General features: G+C 36.9%; 1 pseudogene; it reads left to right on the top strand.

Annotated features, from left to right (window-relative positions):
• LOC103089469 (40S ribosomal protein S12 pseudogene) overlaps positions 1–23,964 on the top strand; it is a 174,998-nt pseudogene extending 151,034 nt beyond the window's left edge.
• Positions 23,965–24,466: the final 502 nt, after the last annotated feature.

Raw genomic sequence — 24,466 nt, 5'->3', positions numbered from 1 at the left:
ACTTTCAGGTCTTGGTCTTTACCTTAGCTGCATAGTTGTCATGAATCAAATCAGGCATAGATTTAGATCAGTGCTAAAAAGGAACATGTATCAGAGCTCAGAGTGTTATAGTTTAATGATCAGTTACTTAGATTCATAGGGGAAACATTTTCATTACATTTTTCCAGAAAATTATTTGATAATGTAAATACATATTCTTTTTTATAGTAGCAGTGTACAAGCCTTCTGCTCACATCATTCACCAACCACTTTTCTTATTTGTTTATTAAATACTCATTTATCCTTTCATTTAATTATATGATTTAAATTAACCAAGTTGGTTGTGGGTTTATATTGTAGATTCTGTTATAAATAATGTACTTAATACTAATTTTTATTATAACAACTTGCATAAATTCTGCACTTTGTAGTGGTTAACTATATTCTTGTCCTTTTGTATAATGTAGTGCATGCTTTAAAAAACAGATCTCCTTACTTAAGAATTTAGTTCCCTTCATTTATATATTTCTTTAAAACTGTTTATTAAATTCCTGCTCAATGCTAACCATTTACCAGATACCATAAAGCAAAGATGAATAAAAAACAATCCTTCCCTTCAAGGAATCCTAGTGGAAAGATGCACGAATATAATGAAATATGATTTTTAAAATGAAGGAATATGCAAAATATCAGGTGACTACAAATATTAGACTGTCTCATTTTGACTGAGGGACTAGGAATCCTCCCCAAAGGAGGTGATGCTTTTAGCTGACTCTTGAATTAGAAGTAGGAGTTTATCGGGATGTGTGTGCCAGCAAGAAGGAGCAAAGGGGTGAGATATTTCGGGATATTAGTAAGATGGTGCATAGTTTTGTGTAATTTAATTTTAAATGAAGAACTAAATAATCTTCAGTATATTAACAACATAACACCAATAATAACTAAAATATGATGAATGTTTGACTTAAAATCTGAAACTTTAAAAAATATACATTGTCCTTGATTTGTTTTTGATAATCTATGTTTTTGGTAAACCATTGAAGAGGTCAACCTCCAAGCTTTGGGTTTGACAGCTAATATGTCACAAACTGAGTGTGTTGACGGCATTCTAAATGTCACTTTTTGCCTCTCAAAAAGTCCTACAGGGGAGTCAGGCTCCACTAGAAAGACTTCAGAGTTAAAAGCAGCCAACCAAATGAAATACTTTCAAAGTCAAGTACTTTGGTAGAGTCTAAATAGATGGGTAATTGTAAGCTAAAGATTGTAATACCTACAGTTCCACCTGGTTCCTTATATTTGACTCTTTGAGCTGTTATTGATCTAAAATATTGTGCTAAGTCAGACTTTATAACCCAAAAGGGAATTCTTTGAGAATGGAAGACACTAGAGAAAGAAATTTTACCTTAGACCTCTGGTGGGGTTGGATTTTGTTAGAATGCCATTTTTCATAACGTTTTTCAAGGGTTTTTAATGTCATTCTATCTAATATTTAATTGTAATTTTCTGCAGACTTTAAGGTTGCTGATTTTTAAAAATATGAGTTTAACACAATAGTTATGTTGCATTCTGGCATCTTGACCTTTTAAAAACATGTTATTTCATTATGTTTCAGATATGTAAGTGCTGTGCTCTTTTATAGCTTTTGCCCAGAGGAGAACTCATAATGAAGACAAGAGCCAGGTAGAGCTCATACCCTCTGAATCTCTGACATTCTCATTTTTAGGTAAACTATATCTGTCAACAGAGGGGAGGCTTTCTAGTTCCTGGAACTTTATCAAATTATGCATGCTGTTGAATAGAGTAGAGGCAGAAATAAACCACTTAGGGTACAGGAAAAGAGAAATCAGATCTGGTTCAAGTTTCATCCCTTTCCTATAACTTCCTGAAATGTCTCTTGACAGATGCACTTCACACCAATCTCCTCCATCTTTGACCCACCTCAGGCCTGTATTATCTGTGTGATATATTTCGGCACTTAATCATACACTCACTGTCTTGTAACATAAATGTGTATATCTTGTGTCTCTAATTAGGCCATATGCTTTTAGTGGGAAAGGACTCTGCCTCTACTTCTTGGTATTCTCTTTGACCCTTAATATAATTTTCAGCATATAATATATATTCTATACATTTTTATTTGATAAAGCTTAGTTGAGTTAGCTTATCATTTTTAAGAATGTATGAGAGCAGAAGAACCATGAAAGTATCACTAACCAGGGAATGCTGATAAGTGGTCATGCTAGTGAACCAACTGGATTCCCTGTCTAACCCCTACCACTCCTTACTCCCTCCTCTCAGTAGAGCTGCACACTGCACTTTATTTCTTTACTTACCTTACTGTGTAACTCAGGGACACACTCTGAGGTAGGAGTGTCTTATTTTCCTTCAGACAAGCTCAAAAGTGGTGAAAAGTATTTTATATAACATTACCAGTTGTTCAGGTTGTATGAGGCAAATAAAACATTGTTGGTAATAATGAAAATTATGGCCAAAGTGTCAAAAGTATAAAGTGTACCTATAAGTCCTAGGGCAGAAAAAAAGACGGGCTTAAATTGGAAATGGGAGTAAAGAGGATTGGTCTGTGGCTAAACAGGGAAATGGGGAAGATGTAGGGAGGAGGTCTGGATGGAGTATTTAGACCTGACAATGGGAAAATCCAGGTTAAATCTGGCATAAGTTCATCCACTTGCAGAGCTCAGGGGAAAAGCATCTCAAGTAGCTAGAGCTGTTTTAGCTCTTTGAATATTCCCTCTAAGGAAGCAGACCCAGAGAACACTAAACACAGGTGGGCATGACTAGATTTATTTATTTACTTATTTATTTATTTATTTTTATTGTTATTATTTTTAATAGATCTTTATTGGAATATAATTGCTTCACAATACTGTGTTAGTTTCTGTTGTACACCAAAGTGAATCAGCCATATGCCTACATATGTCCCCATATCCCCTCCCTCTTGAGCCCCCCTCCCACCCTCCCTATCCCACCCTCCCTACCCCACCCCTCTAGGGCATTGCAAAGCACCGAGCTGATCTCCCTGTGCTATGCTGCTACTTCCCACTAGCTAACTGTTTTACATTCGGTAGTGTATATATGTCGATGCTACTCTCACTTTGCCCCAGCTTCCCCCTCTCACCCTGTGTCCTCAAGTCCATTCTCTACATCTGCATCTTTATTCCTGTCCTGCCACTAGGTTCATCAGAACCATCCCTCCCTTTAGATTCCATATATATGTGTTAGCATATGGCATTTGTTTTTCTCTTTCTGACTTACTTTGCTCTGTATGACACACTCTAGGTCCATCCATCTCACTACAAATACCTCAATTTCATTTCTTTTTATGGGTGAGTAATATTCCATTGTATATATGTGCCACATCTTTATCTATTCATCTGTCAAAAGACATTTAGGTTGGTTCCATGTCCTGGCTATTGTAAATAGAGCTGCAATGAACATTATGGTACATGTCTCTTTTTGAATTATGGTTTTCTCAGGGTATATGCCCAGTAGTGGGATTGCTGGGTCATATGGTAGTTCTAGTTTTAGTTTATTAAGGAACTTCCATACTGTTGTCCATAGTGGTTGTATCAATTTGCATTCCCACCAACACTGCAGGAGGGTTCCCTTTTCACCACACCTTTAAATTCCAAATGGATTAAAGACCTAAATGTAAGACCAGACACTATAAAACTCTTAGAGGAAAACAGAGGAAAAACACTCTTTTACATAAACCACAGCAAGATCTTTTTGGACCCACCTCCTAGAGTAATGGAAATAAAACCAAAAATAAACAAATGGAACTTCCTTAACTTAAAAGCTTTTGCACAGCAAAGGACACCATAAACAAGACTAAAAGAAAACCCTCAAAATGGGAGAAAATATTTGCAAATGCAATAACAGACAAAGGATTAATCTCTAAAATATACAAACAGCTCTTGGAGCTCAAAAAAACAAACAATCCAATTAAAAAATGGGCAGAAGACCTAAATAGACATTTCACCAAGGAAGACATACACATGGCCAAGAGGCACATTAAAAGACGTTCAACATCACTAATTATTAGAGAAATGCAAATCAAAACTACAATGAGGTATCGCCTCACGCCGGTCAGAATGGCCATTATGAAAAAAATCTAGAGGCATGACTAGATTTACATCTCTACATGTTGGTAGCTGAGGCTAACTGTTATAACAGATAGATCCCAATGTGTACAGTGTCAAACCCAAAGAGATTTATTTCTTGCTAAGAGCACTGGGTGTTTGCCTAGGTTGGCATGGTGGCCTTCTTGCATGTAGCTCTCCAAGGACTTGGTTGATGGAGGCTTTGCCATCTTTAATATGTAGCTTCCACGGTCTCTGCAGGGGTGGGAGGGTCATCTCTATTTCAACTAGCCATAAAAGGGAAAAAGGCAGTGAGGAACATATGTGGATGTTTTTAGGGGCCAGGTCTTGAAGTGGCAAATATTTCCATTGGTATTTATTCCAGTGTCTAGAACTCAGTAATATGGTTATACCTAACTAGTAAGCGTTTAAGGAGCTAGAGAATTCATGCAAGGTGATGGGGAGGGGTACTTCCTTTGCGAAAGAAAAGATGAGAACCCTGGAAACTTCCCAGTTTTTCTCTGCTTGGCGTACCTGTAACACTGTGTGTGTTGGTGTGTGTGTGTGTAATTATGTCAGGTACAAGTATACGTAGGTGCATCTTATGAATGTCTCTGGGCCTGAGACACATGAACTATGCCAAAGTGCTTTTTCATGATTTAAAAGGACTGTTGTTTATTTGACTTAGTCAATTTTCTTTACCATTAAAAATAACCTTTGTGTCCAGAGTTTCATTAACTGAGGTATCCTTGTATGTGGCGGCATCTTATTAGCACAGCATACACTTGGTGCCTTTGATAATATTTTTATTTTTTTAAATTAGAAAATGCTCATTAAAATGTATCCAAGGTGAGATTTTTTGGTATTTCAGTGAAGAGTTATATAGAACATGAATAATTTAGTGCTGAACTAATCAAATTTTGCATTACATGGTCTATAAAATATAAAAGGCTTCTAGTGCTTTTCTGAAACTTTAATGGATTTCTACATTTCAATAATTTTTTACTTTGTTGTATGCAAGCACAGTTACCAAAAATTACTCCACTGGAATAGCTGTAGGCAATAGCATTAACATAATCTGCTAATGAATTAGTCTATAATGTTCTGAAGTGCCCTTTCTTTGTTTAAATGCTTTCCTAACCTTATAAGGGAATCACTAAAATGATTTTGACCTAAGTCAATTACAAATGTTTGTATAACTTCATTTGGCAACAATTTATAAAATATCAAAAATTTGATAGGAACTGTGTTAACAATGGAGAAATGAAATTACAAGCCACATTGTAGGTGCTAAAAAATATTTGTTGACAAATGAATGGAAAGATACAAAGATTCTATCACCTCTCTTTTGACCTAACTTATCACTTATTACCTGAATAATTGATCACTTATTCAATCACCTGAATATCAAGGCTTTGTTCCTGATTAGTACAGGCACAACTGTCAAACTTGTGGAGCAGTAATCCCATTAAAGGCTGTGCAGAGACTGGTTTAGTTGCTAACAGTCAGTTCTGAAGATGAAGATGTCCTTAAATCAATACAAAAAATAAATTAATTGAGCATTTACTTTGTGTGAGCCAATTCGATTAAATAATTCATTTTGATTCAATCAAGTAAGCACATATTGATTGCTCTCGATGGAAAGGCAGTAACACTGGTTTGGGGAATATTTATATAGAATTGAATGAAGAAATACATCTATAATTTAGTGAGCTTTTGGTCCTGTAAAATATCATGATTGTGAAAACTCATCAATCTGATTGATACGTGTCATCTCTGGAGGGAAGCTCCTTGATTGGCACCTGAAACCGCTAGTTTTAATGCTTCCTGTGGCCTGGAAATGACCTGTCAAGACATAATGGCTGTTTTATGTTTCCTATTCTAGTCATTCGTGATTTAAAAACATGATCATACTCAGTTAGAGATGCATGTTTTGTCAGATACACACATGCACACACTCCTTTTAGCCCCTGTTTAGCATGTACCTTGAACTCTCCCTTCTGAACTGGCTTTGGTAGTTGAGAACAGAGGTTGGAATAACTGAGATTCAGAAGAACAATGGATATCAAGATCCCAGGATCCCAACATCTTGGGATCCCAGGTTCCATTAGGAAAAGAGTCAGGATGTCTGCAAACAATTGAAAGTGTATGTTGGGAGGGATGACAATAAAGAGAAGTCTCTTGGTGTATAACTTCCTTTTTTCCAGCCTTCCAGTCTTTGCAGAGCCATCTTTCCCAGTGCTCTTGGGCTGACCTTTTGCCCATGCAGAAGTCCCACACAGTTATGTACTCTCTAGCAAACGCTTTAACACTTCAAAATTTACTCTTCCTATCAGGTATTTCAGAAAATGACTACCTCTGCTCAACCTGCGGGATATACTAGAGGTCTGTTATTTGCAGGCTCAGTTCCACTTAATTTCAAAACCATTGAGAACAAAAAGTTATAGAGTATCATGGACTTTTTCCCCCACCAGACTGTGGTCTGGAATATCCAAAAAATGCCTAGTGAAACTGGAGGGAGGGAGGGAAGCCTAGCAACTGATGAGCTTGGATCTACAATCTCCATTTCCACTCATGTGATGGACACGCTGCCAAAGCCATGGCAGCTAGTTTCTAGTCTGGGTCCTAATAGGTCTTGTGCCTGTCCTTAGAACTCAGTATGTAGGAATAGAGCCCCAATTCCTTTCCTCTCACAGTAAGCCCCTCCCTTAATTGAGCTGAGTTTCTGGTCCCCACCTGACTTGACCACTTCTGTTATTGAGAAGTCTATGTCCCCATATGATGCCCAAAACATTATTCTACAATTGTGTATCAATATCCAGCTTAGTCTTTTCTTATACTATCTGGGACTTTATAATTTGTACTAGGGTACTCTCTGCCCAGTGATTTCATCCTTAGCCTCAATCTTACACCAGTCTCTGCTTTTTCCTATCTCCCTGACAGGATACTCCAACATGCCATGTGCCCAGGGTTGCTTCATCTCTGATGGTTTATAAGGTCTACCTTTCCTTCAACACACACACTTACCCAGTTCTTGAGGGTAGATATAAGGCAAAGGCTTTAGGATAAAGTAGTTTGTTGACATGCTGAACACTTAGGAGAACCAAGGGTAAGTTATCTATTCTCAGAGTCCTATTGGCTTTTTAAAATATACTTTAGAGGTTTAGATTATGTAGTTTTGACCATATTAGCAAATCTAAATCTGCTTCCTGAGAAGAGCTTTGTCTTACTTGTTGACCTTTTGACTCATGTAGCTTGTTTCCTTGCAGGGATAGAATGCCTTTTCTTTGGGCAAGAAGTCAAGTTAGATTCTTCACTTCTTTTTTAATTAATAGACTTTATATTTTAGAGCAATTTTAGACTTACAGAAAAATTGGTCTGAAATTACATAGAGTTACCACATACTCTCTCCTTCCCCAGTTTCTCCTATTATTAACATCCTGCATTAGTGTGGTACATTTGTTACAATTGATGACTATTATTGATATATACAGTGTTATTAACATAGTTTAATAACATAGTATTAAACTATGTTAATAGTTTGTAAACTAAAGTCCATAGTTTACAATAGGGTTCACACTTTGTGTTATACAGCTAGATAGATTTTGACAAATGCATAATGTAGTGTATCCAACATTACAGTATCATACAGAATAGTTTCACTGCCCTGAAAATCTCCTGTGCTCCACCTATTCATCCCTCCTGCCCTTCCCCCAAGCGCCTGGGCACCACTGATCTTTAAACTGTCTCCATAGGTCTGCATTTTCCAGTATGTCATAAAGTTGGGATAATTTAGTATGTAGCCTCTAAAGATTGTCATCTTTCACTTAGTGATATGCATTTAATGATCTAATTAATGTCTTTTTGTGATTTGATAGCTCATTTCTTTTTTTTGCTGAATAATATTCCATTGTATTAATGTATACAGTTTATCTGTTTACTTACTGAAGGACATCTTGCTTTCTTCCAAGTTTTGGCTGTTATTGATAGAGTTGCTGTAAACATCTGGGTGTAGGTTTTTGTGTAGATATGTTTTCAACTCATTTGAGTAAATACAAAGGAGAGTGATTGCAATATCATACGGTAAGAGTATGTTTAGTTTTGTAAGAAACTGCCCAACTGTCTTCCAAATGGGCTGTATCATTTTATATTCACAGGCAATAAATGAGAGTTCCTGGTGCTCCACAGCCTCACCAGAATGTTGTCAGTATTTTGGATTTTAACCAAATCCAAACGTGGGTTGGCATTCATGTTGTAGTTTTAATTTGCATTTCCCTAATGACTTATGATATTGAACATCTTTTCATATGCTTGTTGGCCATTGGTACATATTCTTTGGTGAGATGTCTGTTCATATATTTTGTCCATTTCTTAGATTAGGTTCTTTGTTTCCATATGGTTGAATTTTAGGAGTTCTTTTCATATTTTAGGATCCTTTATCAAATATGTATCTTGCAATATTTTTCTCCCAGTCTGTTACTTGTCTTTTAATTATTTTAACTGTGTCTTTCACAGAGTAGAAGTTTTTTCTTAGTTCCTGTTTTGTTGAGATATTGAGATATAATTGATATACAGCACTGTATAAGTTTAGGGTGTACAGCAAAATTATTTGACTTACACCATCCTGAAGCTATTACTACAATAACTTTAGTGACCATCATTCATATAGATATCAAATTAAAAAAATAGAAAAAAGTTTTTTCCTTGTGATGAGAAATTTTAGGATTTACTCTCAGCAAATTTCACATGTAATTGAAATATAATCAATTATCTTTATCATGTTGTACATTAGATCCCTAGTACTTATTTATCTTATAACTGGAAGTTTTTTTCTTTTGACCACCTTCATCCAATTACCCCTACCCCCACCCTCTGCCTCCTCCACAGATCTGATCTCCTTTTCTATGAGTTCTTTGTTTATGTCTTTGTTTTTGAAGTATAACTGACCTATAACACTATGTTGGCTCCTGGCACACAACATAGTGATTCAATATTTCTATGCATTTCAAAATAATCACTGTGTTAAGTCTAGTTACCATCTGTCACCATACAAATATATTATATTATTATTGACTATATTCCCTACATTGTACTTTGACACATTTATTTTGTAATCAAAAGTTTGTACCTCTTAATCTCCCTTAGATATTTCTCTCCTCCCCTCACCCTCTCCCCTCTGACAACCACCGTTTGTTCTCTGTATCTACGATTCTATTTGTCCATTTGGTTTTTTTTTTAGATTCCACATATAAGTGAAATCATATAATATTTGTCTTTGCCTTACTTATTTCGCTCAGCACAATACCCTCTAGGTCCATCCATGTTTTTGCAAATGGTAATAATTATCTTTTTTATGGCCGAGTAATATTAATATTCTCTCTATATACATAGAATACATATAGTAATTATATATATATATATATATATATATATATATATATATAAAATATTGAATTGCTGGGTTATATGGTAGATCTATTTTTAATTTTTTGAGGTACCTCTGTACTGTTTTCCATAGTGGCTGCACCAATTTACATTCCCACCAACAGTGCATGAGTGTTCCCTTTTCTCCACATCCTTGTCAACACTTGTAATTTGTTGTCTTTTTGTTAATGGCCCTTCTGATAGGTATGAGGTGATATCTCACTGTGGTTTTGATTTGCATTTTCCTGATGATTAGTGTTGCTGAGCATCTTTTCATGTGCCTGTTGGCCATCTGTATGTCTTCTTTGGAAAAACGTCTATTATGGTCCTCTGACCATTTTTTAATCATGTTGTTTCTTTGTTTGGTGTTGAATTGTATATTTTGAATATTAACCCCTTATTGGGTATATTATTTGCAAATATCTTCTCTATTCAGTAGGTGGTCTTCTCATTTTGTTGATAGTTTCCTTCACTGTGCAAAAGGTTTTTAACTTGATTTAGTTCCATTTGTTTATTTTTGCTTTTGTTTCCCTTGCCTGAGGAGACATATCCAAACAAATATTACTAAGAACAATGTTAAAGAGTGTACTGCCTGTTTCCTTTTAAAACTTTTATGGTTTCAGGTCTTATATTTAAGTGTTTAATCCATTTTGAATTTATTTTTGTTCATGGTGTGAGAGAGTAGTCCAGTTTGATTCTTTGCATGTAGCTGTCCAGTTTTCTTGATATCACTTATTGGAGAGGCTGTCTTTTCCCCATTGTATATTCTTGCCTCCTTTGTTGTAGATTAATTGCCCATATAAGTACGACTTTATTTCAGGGTTTTCTATTCTGTTCCATTGATCTATGTGCATGTTTTTATACTGGTTCTGATTAATGTAGCTTTGTAGTATAGTCTGAAGTCAGGGAGCCTGATTCTTCCAATTTTGTTTTTCTTTCTCAAGATTGCTTTGGCTATTCAGGGTCTTTTGTGTTTCCATTCAAACTTTAGAATGATTTGTTCTAGTTCTGTGAAAAATGCCATTGTTATTTTGAGAAGAGTTGAATTGTGTCTGTAGATTGCCTTGGGTAATATGGTAATTTTAACAATACTAATTCTTCCAACCTAAAAGCATGGTATATCTTTTCATTTGTTTGCGCCATCTTCAATTTTTTTTTGTCATAAAGTTTTTTGAGTATAGATCTTTGCCCTCCTTAGTTAGATTTGTTTCTAAGTATTTTATTCTTTTTGCTGCAATTATAAATGTGATTGTTTCCTTAATTTCTCTTTCTGTTTGTTCTTAGTGTATAGAAACACAAAGAATTTCTATATATTAACTTTGTATCCTGCAACTTTACAAAATTCATTGATGAGTTCTAGTAGTTTTTTGGTGGTGTCTTTAGGATTTTCTATGTACAGTACCACGTCATCTGCAAAAAATGACAGTTTTACTTCTTCCTTTCTAATTTGGATGCTTTTTATTTTTCTTGTGTGATTTCTGCATCTAGGATTTCCAATACTATGTTGGATAAAAGTGGTGGGAGTGGGCATCCTTGTCTTGTTCCTGATCTTAGAGGAAATAATGTCAACTTTTTACCATCGAGTATGGTGTTAGCCGTGGGCTTGTCATACATGGCCTTTATTATGTTAGGTACGTTCCCTCTGTACCCAATTTGTCGAGAGTTTTTATCATGAATGGATGTCGAATTTTGTCAAAATCTTTTTCTGCATCTATTGCAATGATTGTATGGTTTTTATTCTTCAGTTTGTTAATATGGTGTATCACATTGATTGATTTGTGAATGTTGAAAAATCCTTGCATCCCTGGGATAAATTCCACTTGGTCATGGTGTATGATCCTTTTAATGTACTGTTGGAATTGATTTGCTAATATGTTGTTTAGGATTTTTGCATCTATGTTCATCAGCGATATTGGCCTGAAATTTTCTTTTTTTATGATATCTTTGTCTGATTTTAGTATCAGGGTGATGCTGGCCTCATAGAATGAGTTCACAAGTATTCCTTCCTCTGCAATTTTTTGGGATAGTTTGAGAAGGATAAGTTTTAATCTTCTTTAAATGTTTGGTAGGATTCACCTGTGAGGTCATCTGGTCCTGGACTTTCACTGCTTGGGAGTTTTAAAATTATTGATTTAATTTCATTACTGGTAATTGGTCTGTCCATATTTTCTATTCATTCCTGATTCAGTCTTGGGAGATTGTTCATTTCTAGGAATGAGTCCACTTCTAGGTTGTTCATTTTATAGTGTATAATTATTCATAGTGATGTTTTCTGACCCTTTGTATATCTGTGCTGTTGTTACTTTTCCTTTTTCATTTCTGATTTTATTCATAAGAACCCTCTCTCTTGATGAGTCTGGCTAAAGGTTTACTGACTTTATCTTTTCAAAGAACCAGCTTTAGTTTCATTGATCATTTCTATTTTTTAGGTGTAAGGTTAGTTTGTTTATTTAAGATTTTTCTTTTTTACTAAGGTATGCTTGTATCGCTTTAAACTTCCCTCTTAAAACTGATTTTGCAGTGTCCCATAGAGGTAGTTTTCTTTTAACATCTTTATTGGAGTATAATTGCTTTACAATGGTGTGTTGGTTTATGCTTTATAACAAAATGAATCAGTTATACATTTACATATATCCCCATATCTCATCCCTCTTGAGCCTCCCTCCCACCCTCCCCATCCCACCCTCCCCATCCCACCCTTTTAGGTGGACACAAAGCACCAAGCTGATCTCCCTGTGCAATGTGGCTGCTTCCCACTAGCTATCTATTTTACATTTCGTAGTGTATATATGTCCATGCCACTCTCTCACTTTGTCCCAGCTTCCCCTTGCCCCTCCCCATGTCCTCAAGTCCATTCTCTACGTCTACATCTTTATTCCTGTCCTGCCCCAATGTTCATCAGAACCATTTTTTTTTTAAGATTCTGTATATATTTGTTAGCATATGATATTTGTTTTTCTCTTTCTGACTTACTTCACTCTGTATGATGGACTCTAGGTCCATCCACCTCACTACAAATAACTGAATTTCATTTTTTAAGGCTGAGTAATATTCCATTGTATATATGTGCCACATCTTCTTCATCCATTCATCTGTTGATGGACACTTACATTGCTTCCATGTCCTGGCTATTGTAAATAGAGCTGCAATGGACATTGTGGTACATGACTCTTTTTGAATTATGGTTTTCTCAGGGTATATGCTCAGTAGTGCTAGGTCATATGGTAGTTCTATTTTTAGTTTTTTAAGGAACCTCCATACTGTTGTCCATAGTGGCTGTATCAATTTACATTCCCACCAACAGTGCAAGAGGGTTCCCTTTTCTCCACACCCTCTCCAGCATTTATTCTTTGTAGACTTTTTCATGATGGCCATTCTGAGTGGTGTCACGTGATACCTCATTGTAGTTTGATTTGCATTTCTCTAATGATTAGTGATGTTGAGCATCCTTTCATGTGTTTGTTGGCAATCTGTATATCTATTTTGGAGAAATGTCTATTTATGTCTTCTGCCCATTTTTGGATTGGGTTGTTTGTTTTCTTTTGTTGTTGTTGTTTTGTATTCCTTTTATTTCTTTTTCTTCTCTGTTTGCCATGACTAGGACTTCCAAAACTATGTTGAATAATAGTGGCCAGAGTGGACATCCTTGTCTTGTTCCTGATCTTAGAGGAAATGCTTTCAGTTTTTAAACATTGAGAATAATATTTGCTGCAGGTTTGTCGTATATGGCCTATATTATATTGAGGTAGGTTCCCTTTATGCCCACTTTCTGGAGAGTTTTTATCTTAAATGGGTGTTGAATTTTGTCAAAAGCTTTTTCTGCATCTATTGAGATGATGATATGGTTTTTATTCTTCAGTTTGTTAATATGGTGTATCACATTGATTGATTTGTGTATATTGAAGAATCCTTGTATCCTTGGGATAAATTCCACTTGATCTTGGTGTATGATCCTTTTAATGTGTTGTTGGATTCTGTTTGCTAGTATTTTGTTGAGGACTTTTGCATCTATATTCATCAGTGATATTGGTCTGTAGTTTATTTTTGTTGTAGTATCTTTGTCTGGTTTGGTATCAGGGTGATGGTGGCCTCATAGAATGAATTTGGGAGTGTTCCTTCCTCTGCAATTTTTTGGAAGAGTTTGAGAAGGATGGGTGTTATCTCTTCTCTATATGTTGATAAAATTCACCTGTGAAGCCATCTGGTCCTGGACTTTTGTTTGTTGGAAGATTTTTAATCACAGTTTCAATTTCATTACTTGTGATTGGTCTGTTCATATTTTCTATTTCTTCCTGGTTCAGTCTTGGAAGGTTATACCTTTCTAAGAATTTATCCGTTTCTTCCAGGTTGTCCATTTTATTGGCATATAGTTGCTTGTAGTAATCTCTCATGATCCTTTGTATTTCTGCAGTGTCAGTTGTTACTTATTGTTTATTTCTAATTCTATTGATTTGAGTCTTCTCCTTTTTTTTCTTGATGAGTCTGGCTAATTGTTTATCAATTTGTTTATCTTCTCAAAGAACCAGCTTTTAGTTTTAATGACTTTTGCTATTGTTTCCTTCATTTCTTTTTCATTTATTTCTGATCTGATCTTTATGATTTCTTTCCTTCTGCTGACTTTGGTTTTTTGTTGTTGTTCTTCTTCTTCTTTCTCTAACTGCTTTAGGTGTATGTTTAGGTTGTTTATTTGAGATGTTTCTTGTTTCTTGAGGTAGGATTGTATTGCTTTAAACTTCCCTCTTAGAACTGCTTTTGCTGCATCCCATAGATTTTGGTTCATCATGTTTTCATTGTCATTTTTTTCTAGGTATTTTCTGATTACCTCTTCGATTTCTTCAGTGATCTCTTGGTTATTTAGTAGTGTATTGTTTAGCCTGCATGTATTTGTATTTTTTACAGATTTTTTCCTGTAATTGATATCTAGTCTCATAGCGTTGTGGTTGTAAAAGGTACTTGATATGATTTCAGTTTTCTTTTTGAAATTTACCGAGGCTAGATTTGTGACCCAAGGTATGATCTATCCTGGAGAATGTTCCATGAGCACTTGAGAATAATGTGTATTCTGTTGTTTTTGGATGGAATATCCTATAAATATCAATTAAGTCCATCTTGTTTAATGTATCAATTAAAGCTTGTGTTTCCTTATTTATTTTCATTTTGGATGATCTGTCCATTGGTGAAAGTGGGGCGTTAAAGTCCCCTACTATGATTGTGTTACTGTAGATTTCCCCTTTTATGGCTGTTAGCATTTGCCTTATGTATTGAGGTGTTCCTATGTTGGGTGTATAAATATTTACAATTGTTATATCTTCTTCTTGGATTGATCCCTTGATCATTATGTAGTGTCCTTCTTTGTCCCTTCTAATAGTCTTTATTTTAAAGTCCATTTTGTCTGATATGAGAATTGCCACTCCAGCTTTCTTTTGATTTCAATTTGCACAGAATATCTTTTTCCATCCCCTCACTTTCAGTCTGTATGTGTCCCTAGGTCTGAAGTGTGTCTCTTGTAGACAGCATGTATATGGGTCTTGGTTTTGTTTCCATTCAGCCAGTCTATGTCTTTTGGTGGGAGCATTTAATCCATTTACATTTAAGGTAGTTATTGATATTTATGTTCCTATTCCCATTTACTTAATTGTTTTGGGTTTGTTATTGTAGTTCTTTTCCTTCTGTTGTGTTTCCTGTCTAGAGAAGTTCCTTTAGCATTTGTTGTTATGCTGGTTTGGTAGTGCTGAATTCTCTTAACTTTTGCTTGTCTGTAAAGGTTTTAATTTCTCTGTCAAATCTGAATGAGATCCTTGCCAGGTAGAGTAATCTAGGTTGTAGATTCTTCCCTTTCATCACTTTAAATATGTCCTGTGACTCCCTTCTGGCTTGCAGAGTTTCTGCTGAAAGATCAGCTGTTAACCTTATTGGGATTCCCTTGTATGTTATTTGTTGTATATCCCTTGCTGCTTTTAATATTTTTTCTTTGTATTTAATTTTTGATAGTTTGATTAATATGTGTCTTGGCATGTTTCTCCTGGATTTATATCTGCACTTGCTGGACTTGATTATTTCCTTTCACATATTAAGGTAGTTTTCAACTATAATATCTTCAAATATTTTCTCAGTTCCTTTCTTTTTCTCTTCTTCTGGGAACACTATAATTCGAATATTGGTGCATTTAGTGTTGTTCCAGAAGTCTCTGAGACTGTCCTAAATTCTTTTCATTCTTTATTCTTTATTCTGGTCTGTGGTAGTTATTTCCACTATTTTATCTTCCAGGTCACTTCTCTGTTCTTCCTCAGATTATTCTGCTATTGATTCCTTCTAGATTATTTTTAATTCCATTTATTGTGTTGTTCATCCTTGTTTGTTTGCTCTTTAGTTCTTCTAAGTCCTTGTTAAACGTTTCTTATGTTTTCTCCATTCTATTTCCAGGATTTTGGATCATCTTTACTATCATTACTCTGAATTCTTTTTCATATAGACTGCCTATTTCCTCTTCATTTGTTTGGTCTGATGGGTTTTTACCTTGCCCCTTCATCTCCTGTGTGTTTCTTTGCCTTCTCATTTTAAGTTACTGTGTTTGAGGTCTTCTTTTTACAGGCTGCAGGCTCTTAGTTCCCATTGTTGTAGGTGTCTTCCCCCAATGCCTAAGGTTGGTTCAGTGGGTTGTGTAGGCTTCCTTGTGGAGGGGACTCGTCCCTGTGTTCTGGTGGATGAGTTTGGATCTTGTCTTTTTGGTGGGCAGAATCACGTCCAGTGGTGTGTTTTGGTGTGCCTGTGAATTTATTATGATTTTAGCCAACCTCTCTGCTAATGGGTGTGGTTGTGTTCCTGTCTTGCTAGTTGTTTGGCATAGGGTGTCCAGCACTGTAGCTTGCTCGTCGTTGAGTGGAGTTGGGTCTTAGCAATGAGATGGAGATCTCTGGGAGAGCTTTCACCGTTTGATATTACTTGGAGCCAGGAGGTCTCTGGTGGACCAATGTGCTGAACTCGGCTCTCCCACCTCAGAGGCACAGGCCTGACACCCGGCCGAAGCACCAAGACCCTGTTAGCCACACCACTGAAAAGAAATGGGAGAAAGAAAGAAAAAATAAAATACAAGTTATTAAAGTAAAAAATAAAAAAGTTATTAAAAATTAAAAAATATTAAAAAGTAATTAAAAAAGAAAAAAAGAAAGAAAGAAAGAAGAGAGCAACCAAACCAAAAACAAAATCCACCAATCATAACAATTGCTAAAAACTATACCCCCCCCCAAAAGAAAGTATAGACAGAATGTTAGGACAAATGTACAAGCAAAGCTATACAGACAAAATCACACAAAGAAGCATACACATACACACTCACAAAAAGAGAAAAAGGAAAAAATATATATATCTATATATAAAAAAATGAAAAGGAAGAGAGCAACCAAATCAATAAACAAATCTACCAATGATAATAAACTCTAAATACTAAACTAATATAAACATAAAACCAGAAACACATTAGATTCAGAAAGCAAGCCCGAAGTCTACCATTGCCCCCAAAGTAAACCACCTCAATTTTGGGATGATTTGTTCTCTATTCAGGTATTCCAGAGATGTAGGGTACATCAAGTTGATTGTGAAGATTTAATCCACTGCTCCTTATGCTGCTGGGAGAGATTTCCCTTTCTCTTCTTTGTTCACACAGCTCCTGGGGTTCAGCTTTGGATTTGGCCCCGCCTCTGCATGTAGCTTGCCTGATGGCATCTGTTTTCGCTCAGACAGGACAGGGTTAAAGTGGCAGCTGATTAGGGGGCTCTGGCTTACTCAGGCTGGTGGGAGGGAGGGTTATGGAATGCGGGGCAAGCCTCTGGCGGCAGAGGCTCGTGTGATGTTGTAACAGCATGAGGCATGCCGGGTGTTCTCCCGGGGAATTTGTCCCTGTTTCACGGGACCCTGGCAGTGATGGGCTGCACAGGCTGCTAGGAGGGGAGGTGTGGATAGTGACCTGTGCTTGCACACAGGCTTCTTGGTGGCTGCAGCAGCAGCCTTAGTGTTTCATCCCCATCTCTTGTCTCTGGAGCTCATTTAGGCAGTGCTCTGAATCCCCTCTCCAAGCATACCCCGAAACAGTGGTCTCTTGCCTCTTAGGCAGTTCCAGACTTTTTCCTGGACTCCCTCTTGGCTAGCTGTGGCGCACTAGTCCCCTTCAGGCTGTGTTCATACAGCCAACCCCAGTCCTCTCCCTGGGATCTGACCTCTGAAGCTGGAGCCTCAGCTCCCAGTCCCCACCTGCCCTGGCAGGTGAGCAGACAAGCCTCTCAGGCTGGTGAGTGCTGGTCAGTACCGATCCTCTGTGCAGGAATCTCTCCACATTGGCTGCTACACCCCTGTTGCTATGCTCTCCTCTGTGGCTCCGAAGCTTCCCCCCACCCCTACCCACCCCCCGTCTCCACCAGTGAAGGGGCTTCATAATGTGTGGAAGCTTTTCCTCCTTCACAGCTCCCTCGCAGAGGTGCAGGTCCCACCCCTATTCTTTTGTCTTTTCTTTTTTCTTGTGCCCTACCCAGGTACGTGGGGAGTTTCTTGCCTTTTGGGAAGTCTGAGGTCTTCTGCCAACATTCAGTACGTGTTCTGTAGAAATTGTTCCACATGTAGATGTATTTGTGATGTATTTGTTGGGAGGAAGGTGACCTCCATGTCTTATTCCTCCACCATCTTGAAGGTCTCCTCCTGTCCCATAGACTTTGGATCGTTGGGTTTTCCTTTTCTTTTGTCTCCATGTATTTTTTGATTTCTTAAGTAACCCATTGCCTGTTTAGTAGCATATAGTTTAGCCTCCACGTGTTTGTGTCTTTTGCGATTTTTTTTTTCTTGCAGTTGATGTCTATTCTCATAGTGTTGTGGTCAGAAACGATTCTTGATATGATTTCAATCCTCTTAAATTTATTGATACCTGTTTTGTGGTCTGGCATGTGATCTATGCTGGAGAATGTTCCATGTGCAATTGAAATGAATGTGTGTTTTGCTGCTTTGCATGGAATGTTCTCTCTCTATATCTGTTAAGTACAGCTGGTCTAATGTCATTTAAGGCCAGCATTTTCTCACTGGATCATCTGTCCATTGATGTAAGTGGGGTGTTAAAGTCCTCTACCATTATTGTTTTAGTGTCACTTTCTGCCTTTATGTCTGTTAATATTTGTTTTATGTGTTTAGGTGCTCCTTTGTTGGGTGCATATATATTTACAATTGATATATGTTCTTGGATTGCTCCCCTGATCATTTTATAATGTCTTTCTTTGTCTCTTGTTACAGTCTTCATTTTAAAGTCTATTTCATCTGATATTAAATTGCTATCATGGTTTTCTTTCTATTTCCCATTTATACTTTTTCCATCCCCTCACTTTCAGTGTGTGTGTGTCTTTAGATCTGAAGTGAATCCTCTGTAGGTGGCATACATGTGGATCTTGTTTTTGTATTCATTCAGCCACTCAGTGTCTTTTGATTGGAACATTTGGTTCATTTACATTTAAAGTAATTATTGATAAGTATGTACTTATTTCCATTTTTTTGATTGTTTTTGCAGTTGTTCTTTTCTTCTTCTTTTACTCTCTACCCCCTTATGATTTGCTGACTATTTTTAGTGTTATATTTGGATTCCTTTCTCTTTTTGCATGTGTATCTATTACAGATTTTGGTTTGTGTTACCATTATATACATGATTAAAGTTGCTGATTTCTTTAATTTGAAGGTATTTTAACAACCCTGCATTTTTACTCCCCTTCCTGTATATTTAATGTTCTGATATCATATTTTACATTTTTTTGTTTCCTTTAACTACTTATTGTGGATATAGATGATTTTACTACTTTTGTCTTTTAATTTTCCTAGTAGCTATATAAGGGGTTGACTTTGATTGGGATTCCGTTGACTCTATAAATCAAGTTGGGAAGATCTGAAATTCTAAAGATATTGACTTTTTCTATCCATGAACATGGAATATCTCTCCACTTGTGTAGATTTTTTTGTTTAATTTCTTTCATCAGTTTTTTGGTTTCCTAATATAGACTTGTACTTCTTTTTTTACTCTTATGCCCAAGTATTATTATTTTTTTGCACTAAGGCAAATTCTTGTATCTTTAATTTCAAATTCCTATTGTTCACTGCTGGCATATAGAAAAGTAACAATGTAGATTCATCACTTTTTATAACAATATGTTAACTTTATTACCTACACATCTGATTTCCAAAGTTATATTGATTTCCTCTCAAACATATAACATCTGTTATTCAGGGACTCAGTAAGAACTAAAATACAAATTGACTACTAATGAACTTCTTAAAAATCCTATCCAAGTTAAGTTGGGGAGAAATAATGATCCATTTCTAGATTCTCTGCTCTGAGAAGAAAAACTTCTTGTACTTCAAACTCAAAACAGTTGGTCATAATCCATCTCAATCAATCCCTGTAAATTTGCTTCTTTAACTACACTTCTGAAAGCTACCCACTGGGAACATCATCACTTGGCTGAAGGCCAGGCAATCAGCAATAGCCTCACTATGACTGACTTTTAGAGACACTTCTACCGCTTGAAATGCTTCCATTTTAAAGACACTTCCATAACTACTAAAGATCAACTAATTCTGAGTCATTCCGAGTTCTGAAAGTCTAACAGTCCCCAAAATCTCTGCTTCCCCAAACCCTGTATAAGATCAGCAACTTGCTTTGATCAGTAATACTGAGCTCTGTTCATACAGATCTCTCTTGCTTACCAGATAATCCATTAAACTTTTTGTTTCAAACATAAAGTGGTGACCTCTTTTGTTGAGAGCTTTTTTTTCCTGTTATCAATTAAGCTACCTAAAACAGCACCTGTGGGGGCTTCCCTGGTGGTGCAGTGGTTGAGAGTCCGCCTGCTGATGCAGGGGACACGGGTTTGTGCCCCGGTCTGGGAAGACCCCATATGCCGCGGAGCGGCTAGGCCCATGAGCCATGGCTGCTGAGCCTGTGCGTCCAGAGTCTGTGCTCCGCAACGGGAGAGGCCACAACAATGAGAGGCCCGCATACGGCAAAAAATAAATAAATAAAACAGCACCTGTGGATTGCATTGTTTTAGAGCCAGGTGGAAGCTCTTAATGGAAATATGATTTTACTATTTTCTTGGCAATTTTTTTTGTTGTAAATTTGTATAAAACTCAGTTACATGAATATAGTTTCCATATGTTTTGTAAAATAGCTACTTAATTCATTGCTCAATAACTAGTTAAATGTTCTTTATATAAAGAAAAATTTTTAAGTTCCTCTTAGAGTTTAATGCTAGGTAAAATTGTGTCTCCTGAGCAAATGATTTCCTCTTTTTTTGGCTGCCATGAATCTCAACACTACACTTTCTAATCAGTTATAAGACTTAATTTCTCACTTTAAGATTATATTCTTAACCATAAATGATACATGACTTTCATTTATTTTCATGTTTTTTATTGTTATAATCCTTATCATAATGGTTTTATTGCATATGACTTTTGCTTAACCTACATTAAAAATCCATGTTTGGGACCAGGTATGGAAAAAAATTTATAATACATTTCTTTTTGAGGAACATTATGATAATTCACTAGTATTTGCATACTTCTTATTCTTTCCAGGCACTTTCACCTTTGATAATAATCCTTCTTAATTTGTTTCTATGATATCTAGAGTTTGGCAGCAATATTTTAATGAAGTCAGTCAACTGAATTTATAGTTTTACAAATCATTTCTAACATTGATATTCTTTAGAACAAAATTCTGTGTGAAAATATTAATTCTCAGTGTAACTGGTAAAAGTTATACCTCCATAGCAGTTAGTTGGCCAACTGCACAATCACCTTTGAAAGTGCAACAACTTTAACAGCAACATTGTACAAAAATAAGAGGCAGCATCTTAACCTTGAAATTTGGGTGCTAACAATGGAAATCAAAATAAACACTTCTAAATGTTTATTTCACTCCTCTATTCAGCAAGGCAACAGGTTAGTTAATGGAAGAATTTGACATCCTGCATGGAAGAATAGCTTTCAGGACATATATAACAAAAAGTACATCCTAAATATGAGACTGATTTTGAGTCTGATATAAATTTTCCTGTTTCCATTGCAGGTTCCTTACCATTCAGAAATCCAACAACTAGCATTAGGGTGCTTGAAACTAATTTGTTTGGCTGGAATTATAGTCATTGCTGTTATTATGTATAGTTTTTGTTTTCTTTTTTTAAAAAAATCAATTCTGGGGTTTTCCTGGTGGTGCAGTGGGTAAGAATCCACCTGCCAATGCAGGGGACACGGGTTCGAGTCCTGGGCCCGGAAGATCCTACGTGCCACAGAGCAACTAAGCCCATGCATCACAACTACTGAGCCTGCGCTCTAGAGCCCACAAGCCACAACTACTGAAGCCCACGTGCCACAACTACTGAAGCCTGCGTGCCTAGATCCCATGCTCCGCAACAAGAGAAGCCACCACAATGAGAAGCCTGCACACCGCAATGAAGAGTAGCCCTCGCTCACCACAACTAGAGAAAGCCTGCATGCAACAATGAAGACCCAACGTAGCCAAAAATAAATACAGAAATAAATAAATAAATTTATTTTTAAAAAGTATTAAAAAAATCAATTCTATCTATCTGGCTGCATCAGGTATTAGTTGCAGCCTATGGGATCTTTCATTGTGGTGAGTGGGCTTCTCTCTAGTTGTGGCACATGGGCTCTAGAGTGTGTGGGTTCAATGGTTCTAGTTGAGGCACACAGGCTTAGTTGCCCTGCGGCATGTGGGATCTTAGGTCCCTGACGAGAGTTTGAACCCATGTCCCCTGCATTGGAAGGCAGATTCTTACCCACTGTACCACCAGGGAAGTGCTTAGTTTTTGTTTTCATATAACCAACACAGGTCCTATAAAGAGATGGAATAAATCATGGTGCCCATGGTAGGGCTTAAAGAGGTGGTGAGAAAGGCTTATTCTACTGTATATTTCTTCCCTTCTTCCCTAGATGCCATCCTGCTTAATATTCTGTCTTTAGAAGGGTTGCAGGGAGGGGTGCAGTGGAAGAGAGATGTGAACTACCTCTTCCAAATTCTAATGAAATGTAATAAAAGATTAAGCAGAACTGACATCATTAAGACCAATTATTCTTTTTTCCAGGAAATATAGTAGGTACTTCTGGGGGATGAAACACAATAAATTCCTATTTCCTGAGGACATATAGATTCCTGGATCTTTTCTGAGGCACAGGATGATAGGGTGGGGAAGGCAATGGCAGGGGATGTTTGAGAATCCTCTAAAATTAGGTACGTGCAGAAACAGCAGTCTTTAGAAGAAACAGCTAGTAAATCTGCTCCTGATTAGTAGTGGACTTAGGTTTGGATGAAAAGGGAGGGTTAGTTCTAGTTCCAACAACCTGAACTTCAGGAAAGGAAGGAAAGAGGCAATCTTTGCCTACTTCCTAAATCTTTCTCAAATGACCTTGTTTTTAAGGAATATAAGGTTTAGCTATTCTAAAGTGCCAACATGGCAACAAATAAAATACTAGACAAGAAACCACTTATTTTTCTAGTAAAGAGAGGAAAATTATTGCAAAAGAAAGTGTTTCTGACTTTCATAGATGTTTCCACCTGTTCCTGAAACCACTGGAATCAAAGTTGGGAGGCATCTGTTTTTGTCTTGTCATCTCTGCTGATTTTCTCAGCTATTCAGGATATCCCCAACATCATTTTCATCTCGTATACAGAGGTTTTCTTAGGATGAGGCCAAGAGAGGCTCCTTGGGCCTGCTTTGAAGACCCTCACTATGAGCAGCTGGGAAACCACCACTGAAGATGAAGAAATTGGCTCTACCATAACTACATTTTTAATTCCAAAGTTTTATTTGATTTTATTTTAGTATTTAAAAAAATATCCAACTTATTAGGTTTCCTCATTGAAAGCCAAGGCAAAGCAGGTAATATACTTTTATCCACCCAAGGCTGTCCTTTGGTGATTTCTATTCCTATTTTAAATGACGACTAACGCTGCGGAGTCGCGCGGAAACTGAGGCTCAGGTGCACTTAAGATTCGGCTCCACCCATAACCCACCGCCAGGGCCGAGGAAGGCACTGCTGCTGGAGGTGTAATGGACGTTAATCCTGCTCTGCAAGAGGTGCTGAAGACCAACCTCATCCACGATGGCCTAGCACGTGGAATATGCGAAGCTGCCAAAGCCTTAGACAAGTGTCAAGCCCATCTCTGTGTGTTTGCATCCAACTGTGATGAGCCTATGTATGTCAAGTTGGTGGAGGCCCTTTGTGCTGAGCACCAAATCAACCTGATTAAGGTTGATGACAACAAGAAACTAGAGGGATGGGTAGGCCTCTGTAAAATTGACAGAGAGGGAAAACCTGTAAAGCAGTTGGTTGCAGTTGTGTGGTGGTTAAGGGCTGTGGCAAAGAGGCTCAGGCCAAGGATGCCATCGAGGAGTACTTCAAATGCAAGAAATGATCAAATAAAAACACTGGGCTCTTGTTCCTCAAAAAAAAAAAATTAAATAAAATGACCACTGATGTATATTGTAACCTGAATCACATGGGAGCTACTTATAGTGATATCCCTACTCACACTCCATAGTTAAATTTACATTTATTGAGGACCTTTAATGAGCCAGCTGCTTCATATTATCACATCAGCAGCAGAAGTACCACTGCCACCAGTATAACAACTGCCATTTATTTAGAAATAACTGTGTCAGAACCAAAGCTAAAGACTAATTTTATTTCATCCAACTCTTACATAAACTATGGCAGGTAACATTATCCTCATTTGATAGAAGAGAAAATTGAAGCAGAAAGAGTCTCAGTAATCTGCACTAGGTCGCAGAGATAACAAGTGGCAAGAATTCAATCCTCATGACACTGCAGTTTACAACTAAGGACTTTGAGGCCCAGAAAGACCAGAACCAAGGGGACACAGTAAATGGCAAATTGGAAATCAGATCTGTCAGAAC

The sequence above is a fragment of the Lipotes vexillifer genome, unplaced genomic scaffold (assembly GCF_000442215.2).
Source record: "Lipotes vexillifer unplaced genomic scaffold, Lipotes_vexillifer_v1.1 scaffold563, whole genome shotgun sequence".
NCBI lineage: Eukaryota > Metazoa > Chordata > Mammalia > Artiodactyla > Lipotidae > Lipotes > Lipotes vexillifer.
This window is presented reverse-complemented; position numbering and strand designations above follow the sequence as displayed.